Raw genomic sequence first — 8,200 nt, forward strand, 5'->3', positions numbered from 1 at the left:
CCTAACCTGTCCTCCCTCCCACCTATCCCTTAGTCCCACCTCAAGCCCCACCCCCCATCTCCTACCTACTAACCTCATCCCGCCCCCTTGACCTGTCCATCCTCCCTGGACTGACCTATCTCCTCCCTAACTGCCCACCTACACTCACCTTTACTGGCTCCATCCCCGCCTCTTTGACCTGTCTGTCTCCTCTCCACCTATCTTCTCCTCTATCCATCTTCTATCTGCCTCCCCCTCTCTCCCTATTTATTTCAGAACCTCCTTCCCCTCCCCCATTTCTGAAGAAGGGTCTAGGCCCGAAACGTCAGCCTTCCTGCTCCTCTGATGCTGCTTGGCCTGCTGTGTTCATCCAGCTCTACACCTTGTTATCTCACATTACAGATGGGGACGTTCGGGAGGTTTCAGAGAATATAAAGGTGGATAAGTCTCTGGGACCTGATCTATCCAGAATCATGTGGGAAGTAAGGGAGGAAATTGCGAGACACCTTGCAGAAATATTTGCATCATCTATAACTACGGGTGAGGTTCCTGATGACTGGCTAATGTTGTACCTTTGTTTAAGAAAGGTTATAATGAGAAACTGGGGAACTATAGACCTATAAGTCTGACTTCAGTTGTGGGTAAATTGTTGGAGGCGATTATAAAAGATTGGATTTACGGATATTTGGAGAGGCAAAAATTGATTAGGGACAGTCAGCATTGTTTTGTTCAAAGGAAAATTGTGTCTCTCAAACTTGATTGAGCTTTTTGAGGAAGTTACCATAAGGGTTGATGATGGCAGAGCAGTAGAAATTCTTTATTTGGATTTTAGTAAAGCAGTTGACAAGGTTCTGCATTTTTTTTTCTTTATTCATTCAGGGGATGAGGGTGTCGCTGGCTAGGCCAATATTTATTGCCCATCCCTAATTGCCCAGAGAGCAGTTATGAGTCAACCACATTGCTGTGGGTCTGGGGTCACATGTAGGCCAGACCAGGTAAGGATGGCAGTTTCCTTCCCTAATGGACATTAGTGAACCAGATGGTTTTTTTCCAACAATCGGCAATGGATTCATGGTCATCATTAGATGATGGTAGACTAATTAGTAAGGTTAGGTCACATGGAATTCAGAGTGAGCTTGCCAATTGGATAAATAATTGGCTTAATGGCAGGAGGCAGAGAGTAATGGTCGAGGGTTACTTTTCTGACTGGAGGCCTGTCACCAGAAGTGTTCCACAAGGATTGGTTCTGGGTCCTCTTTTGGTTGTTATTTATGTAAATGATTTGGATGAGACTATTGAAGGCCTGGTTAGTAAGTTTGTGGATATCAGCGCATTTGTTGGTTTAGTAGACAGTGAAGAAGATTTTCTAAGATTACAAAGGGATCTTGATCAAATGGGTCAATGGGCTGAAAAATGGCAGATGGAGTTCAATCTGGATAAATGTGAGGTTTGCATTTTGGTACAACAAACAAGAACAGGGCTTATACAATTAATGGCAGGGCCTTGGGTAGTTTTGTAGAACAGAGGGACCTAGGGGTGCAGGTACATAATTCTTTAAAGTTTGCATCACATATAGACAGGACGGTTAAAAGGGCGTTTGGCACACTTACCTTCAGTGCTCAGTCCTTTTGAATATAGAAGTTGAGAAGTCATGAAGAGGTTGTACAGGACATTGGTGATGCCTCTTCTGTTTGGTTCTGTGGAACATTATCTCTGTCATACCCCCTCTGAAATCACTCAGGCTAACTATCCGCCTGCGAACCTGGGAGGTCTCCTGACAGTGCTGTATTAACTGTGCTTCATATTATCACTGTTTGATGCCCCACTTTCACTTTATTGGGCCCTCTATTATTTCTGTATGAGATGTACTGTATAGACACAAGTTATAGGATCTCACCACTAACAGCCCCTTTTAACGTGCGTCCAGATATCTGAAGATCTGGTTGTCAGTTTGGCTCAGTCTCATTGTTTTTCTTGCCTCTGAAACTATCTTGTGTGTTCAAATTCTGTTCAAGAACTAGAGTAGCCTGTGTAGAAACTGTGTTTACACCTTCCTGATCTCTGCAACCTCTTGCAGGTCTAAAATCAGTCAGTGAAAGCCCAATAATAAGATAAAAATCAGAAACCAGCACAGAGAATGCTGGAGAAACTCAGCAGATCTGGCAGCATCTATGGAGAGAGAAACAGAGTTAACGTTTTGAGTCTGGTATGGCACTTGTTCTAAAAGCCTGGTGTCCAGTTTTACATTTACACTGATAACAGCCAGCTCAACCCCAGCACCAGCTCTCCCAAATCCTCCACTGTTGCTAAACTTTCCAACTACTTATCCCATGTCAGTGTTGGAGGAGCAGAAATTTCTTTCAATTAACATTGAACGGTACAGCACAGGAATGGGCCCTTCGGCCCATTATGTTGGGTCGAATATGATGCCAAATTAAACTAATCCCTTCTGCCTGCCCTTGGTCCATATCCCTCCATTCCTTGCATATTCATGTGCTTATCTAAAAATCCCTTAAATTAAATATTGGGAGGATTGAAGCTACTGTTTTCGGTCTCGAATCCAAACTTCGTTTACAAGCTACCAGCTCCATCCCTCTCCCAGGCAGCAGTCTGAGCTTAATTCAGTGTGCTGCTAATCTTGGTCCCGAAATTCTGCCCTCTTGCTCCATTAGTAAGACTGTCAATTTCCACATCTATAAAATCACTGTTCACAGCTCATTCATGTCTTTGCTTCCTGTTGACTTGACTCCCAAAGTCTACTCTGCATAACTTGACCTTGTTCAAAACTGTTGTCCTTGACTCAAGTCACCCTGTTACCCTTGTGTTTACACTCAAACATTTGTTCGCCCTATCTAGTTCTGTAGTCTCTGCCAGCCCCTAACCCTTAGTATATCAACATTCTTATGATTCTGGCTTCTTGTCCGTCCCTAGGTTTAATTGCTGCACCATTGGTGGCCACATGTTCTGTTTCCCAGGTCCCCAAGTTCTGGAATTGCATCCCTACACTTCTTCACTGAGAGTTTAAGAAAGAGTCCTACCAGACTCAAAACATTAACCTGTTTCTCCCTTTACAGAATCTGTCAGACCCGTTGAGTTTCTCCTGCACTTCTGGCTTCATCTCTCTTGAGCCTGCTTTCTTCCTTTTGAAGTGGTCTTTTAACAAGCTATTGATCATCTGTCCCGATTTCAGCTTATTTAGCTCAGTGTCATACTTTGTGTGAAGTGCTCTAGGACATTGGACTACATTAAAGGTGCTATATAAGTGGAAGCAGTTATTGTTGAAGCTTTGCCCAGAGCATGGTGAGAATGTGGAACTTGCTACCACAGGGAGTAGTTCATGCACATAAAGGGAAGTTGGACAAACACAATAATGTAAAACTCCAGAGTCGTGGTTTAAAATTTGGGATTCATGACCCAGGATTACCTAACGTAGGCAGTTAATCATTTGTAAGGAATTTTCAGATATTTTATTAAATTTGTTAAGCAGCGGTTCGGCGTGATACATTAGTTAAGCAGACAGAACAATTGTACAACACATGACCTTTCAGGGTGGTTTGCTGTGTCACCACAAAGTGTATAAATCTCATTAAGATTGTGAAAGCACCATCCTGATCTCTAGCTGTAATGTTCAAAGTCTCTTTGTGGATTCTTTCTCCTCCTCCTCGTCTAGTTCATCTTCACTAGAGGGCATAATCTCAGGATAAGGGGGCATTCATTTAAGACCGAGAATGAGAAGGAATTTCTTTTCGCAGAGGGGAGGGAATCTGTGGAATTCTTTACCACACTGGGCTGCGGAGGCTGGGTCATTAAGTATATTCAAGGCTGAGATACAGATTTTTAATCAGTAAGGGGAATCAAAGGTAACGGTGAAAAGGCAGGAAAGTGAAGCTGAGGATCATCAGAGCAACCATCGCATGGGAGAGCAAAATCAATGGGCTGAATGGCCTACTTTGGCTCCTGCATCTTATGGTCTTATCATAGAATTTTACAGTAGTGAAGGAGGCCATTTGACCCGCTGTGTCTGTACCAGCTCCTGAAAGTGCTGCCCATCTAGTTCCATTCTCCAGCCTTATCTCCATAGCCCTCTAACTTTGTCCCTGTGGTTTGGAGCGGAGCAGGAAGGGCTGTTGGACTAGGGTCTGGTGTAGGCAGTCAGACCATGTGCAGAGACCCTGCACAGAGCTGTTACACTGTGATGTTGATTTGAAATTTCCTACATTACTGTCAAACCTTTAATGATGTCGTACTTTTAACTTATTTTCAACGTGCAACTACTTGTACGTGGGTACTTGTACCTAAGATGTCGCCATAAGAAGGCAGCTTTTCACTGTACTTCTACAATGGACTAAAAGGATATTCTATTCTATATTCTATTCTTTCAAATATATATGCAGCTGTATGGAATCTACCTCCATCACTCTCCCAGGCAGTACATTCCAAATCCCAACAACTCCCTGAGTAAAGAAGTTTCTCCTCATTTCACTCCAGCTCTTTTGCTGACAAATCTTGAAATTGTGACCCTTAGTTACTGACATATCCTAGCATTTTGGAATGTTAACATGGGAATCTAGATCCTGATGCTTTAGAGGCAGTGTCTTAGAATTGTTTAGGCTCTCACAGAGTGAAAAAAGATCACTCTTTCATCAGCGAATTTCATGAGTTCTTTACTCTGCAGAAAATACTAGTTTTTAAAGGTTCCAGTTTCTTATCCTGTTCCTAAAGGCACTGTTGGTGTCTCCACAACCTGACACCTGCAGTAGTTCAAGAAGGCAGCTCACTACCACTGTCCCCAGGGCAACAAGGGATGGTCAATAAATGCCGGGCCCAGCCAGTGACATCTGTGAGTGAATAAAGAAAACACAGGGAGGAAGGTATGGAGGGTAATGTTGAAATTTAAATTGAGAAGGAGGCGGGGAACTTTTGGTGGGTCCTGTCTCTGTTCCACATTCCTTTCTAATTCGGATCATCAGAGGCTTGTGCAGTGGGAGGGAGGGTGGGAAGATGAGAGTGTTCATTTGAGCTAACGCTTTCTTCATTGACGGTAACCTTGTGATGTTGTGGCAGTTATGCTGTTGTACCATTTGTGGAAGTGTTCACGGCAGAAACTGGCGCTGAGTCTCGGGTAGAATCTTTCTTTTCGAATCAGATTTATGGATGACATGGAGGTGCCGGTGTTGGACTGGGGTGAACAAGGTCAGAAGTCACACGATACCAGGTTATACTCCAACAGGTTTATTTGAAATCTCAAGTTTTCGGAAGGGGCAGCCGAAAGCTTGAGGTTTCCAATGAACCTGTTGTACTATAACGTGGTGTCATGTGGGCTTCTTACCAGAATTATGGATGCTCTAGTAATTGGGAACTCCATTGCATTGCATCCTTGCATCTTGATATTTGGTATATCCACACCACTAATTTCTGGCATCCTATGCACCAGCAGGAACATTGTTTCCATGTGTTTGATGGATCCTAGACCGACAATAAAACGTGAATGTGGATAGAAACCTTTGTCATGTTGGGCTTATGTACAGAAAGCAGCATTGTGTACCTCTGCTTCTGACCTACCAACATCCAGTGTCCCAAAGGTCAGTCTTTATTTGTGCTCAAGATTCTTTATCGGTTCCACTCACTGGTACATATTAAACCTTTTAACACCAGGCCTCAGTGTGTGCCTTCTGGAGGGTTATGACAGTCACTGGTGGATTATGTGCCTTTGGTGTTGCGAACTCTGGTTGACTGTGTTTCTGAAGGTTTCATTACATGACCTGAGGCCTCGTATTGCTCTCTGCCCCCACAGTCCCACCCTGGTGACCAGCCTGGTCCATCCCTGTGTCTTCCCACGGCTACTGAATATGAAACCAGTCTTTGTAACCCCGTTTGAAGATACTTCAGTGTCACAGGAATTGGTTGAGGTAAATAACATTCCAGGGGAACTTCTCACTCCCCACCCCTGCCCCCCAACCAACTCACTCCCTATTCCAGTATTCCAACAACAAATTAACATAAGCGCTCACAGGATACAAAGCAAAATGCTCTGTTAAAATAGGTTTTTCTCCCGTTTGCCTCTGGCAGCCATTTTCTGGGGGTCAGTTGTCACCTTCTGGAAACACAAGGCCATTCCTGGAGGGTCGACACCCCCATGGTCCTGTTAATTGTGATGACCTCTTGCAGGAAGTGAGGGTCGTTGATGGTTTGAAGCCACTGTGGTCTCTGGCGCCCATCTTCTCCTCAGATCTGTAGCTGCTGAGTCTGCTTAAGGAAATCTAAAATCACTTTCTTCATCTGTTGTCATGGAAACCATCAACTTGCAGCTTAATCCTTGACCTATGGGCTTGGCTTAAAATGCCACCATCAGATAGTTCAATGATCCTGATGTAAGACCCTTATCTTTGCTCAGATCAGTCTGAGACTTGGATCCTGAGCTGAAACTCCTTAGAATGTTCCTTCAAATAGGGCACAGGAGAAAGGGGACAATATTATAACCTGGATGATACCATAAGCAAGAGGTTAAAATTTGCAGGAAGATTGGGCAGGCTGGCATTTGTTACTGTAAGAAAGTGGAAATTTAGAAAATTAGTCTTCGCCTTCCTCGCCCATCAGAACTAGCGAAGGAGACCTCTCTGAGAGATCTCTTTCTATATACAGGCCCAGCTCTCGGTCGAAGGAATTATGAATTGAATTTTCAACTGCAGAAAAATAACCAACAATGACATTGATTGCTCTAGACCACCTCCACCTCAGTATTGTTAATGCAGACAGGGGTGTGTCCTCAACTCCACCTCCTGAGGTCAATGACCAACTCCTTCATTTTGCTGACACACCATGCCAATAAACTGTCCTTTCTCTTTCCTGTACTCTGTCTCGTCATTGTTTGAGATCCTACCCACTCCAGCGGTGTCATCAGCAAACTTGTAAATGGAGTTAGAGCTGAATTTGGCTGCACAGTAGTGAGTGTATAAGGAGTACAGGGAGGGGCTAAGGGTTGTCGCCTCACCTTACCGATTGCCTGTGGGTTGGAAAGTCCATTTAAGTCCAGTTGCTGAGGGGGGAGCGGAGTCCTTGGTCTTGGATTTTGGAAGTGAGTTTGGTTGGAATTATGGTGTTGAAGGCAGAGCTAAAGTCAGTAAATAGGAGCCTGACATAGGTGTCCTTGTTATCCAGATGTTCCAGGGATGAGTGTAGGGCCGGGGAGATGGCATCTGCCATGGACCTGTTGTGATGGTAGGTGAATTGTACTGGATCAGGGCAGTCTGGGAGGCTGGTGTTGATGTGTACCATTACTGACCTCTCCAAACATTTCATAGTGTTGGATGTCAGAGCCTATGGGTGATGGTCATTAAGGCACATTGCCTGGTTTTTCTTTGGCACTGGGATGATAGTGGTCTTCTTAAAGGAGGTGGGAACGTCACATCGGAGGGAGGAGAGGTTAAAGATATCAGCCAATACTCCCACCCAGCTGGTCCACACAGAATCTAAGTTCATGACTGAGGCTTGCACCCAGGTCGGGCGCTTTCCGTGGGTTCACTCAGAAAGGCTGATTTGATGTCTGTGGCAGTGACCGTGGGTGTGGTGCATCCGAAACAGTCAGAGAGCTGCTATCATTTCACTGACCTTCTGTTCAAAAACAAGCATAGAATGCAGGGAGCTCACTGAGGGCCGTTTTGTTGTCAGCAATTCTACTCTGATTCACTTTGTAGCCATTATTATCATCCCCCAGAGAAAATGGGTTTCCTTTCCTGTGTGCCTTATCAATTCCTGCAATCACTTTAAAATACCTTTAAAAAGCTTATTCCTTGTATCTTGATTACAGAAGATTATAAGCATCATGACAAAGCCTTTTTGCCCTAATGTTAGGATGAGACATCATTGTGATCCTTCAAAGGCCACTGTATACTGCAGTTGTTAATCAAACAATGATAAAATCTAAACTTAATTTAAAACATCTGGTTAGCATGGATGAGTTGAACCGAAGAGTCTGTTTCCTTGCTGTACAACTCCATTTCTCTAAAACGATAGAGCACAGAAGGACGACATTCAGCCTATTGAGCCTGTACAAGCCCTTTGATTGAATTATCCAATAAATCCTACTGCTCCATTTCTTCCCCATTCCTGCAAGTCATTTCCCTGCGTCTAACTATCCAACTCTCCTTTGAAAATTCTCCAGACAGTGCTTTCGACTTCCCAAAAAAAATGTTGTTTTAAAATTTGTTTTTAAAACAAAACA

General features: G+C 43.9%; 1 protein-coding gene across 1 annotated transcript in view; it reads left to right on the forward strand.

Moving 5' to 3' along the window:
- LOC109914162 overlaps positions 1–8,200 on the forward strand; it is a 73,521-nt gene that overhangs the window by 19,535 nt on the left and 45,786 nt on the right. The window lies entirely within an intron of this gene.

The sequence above is a fragment of the Rhincodon typus genome, chromosome 1 (assembly GCF_021869965.1).
Source record: "Rhincodon typus isolate 14 chromosome 1, sRhiTyp1.1, whole genome shotgun sequence".
Taxonomy (NCBI): Eukaryota; Metazoa; Chordata; class Chondrichthyes; order Orectolobiformes; family Rhincodontidae; genus Rhincodon; species Rhincodon typus.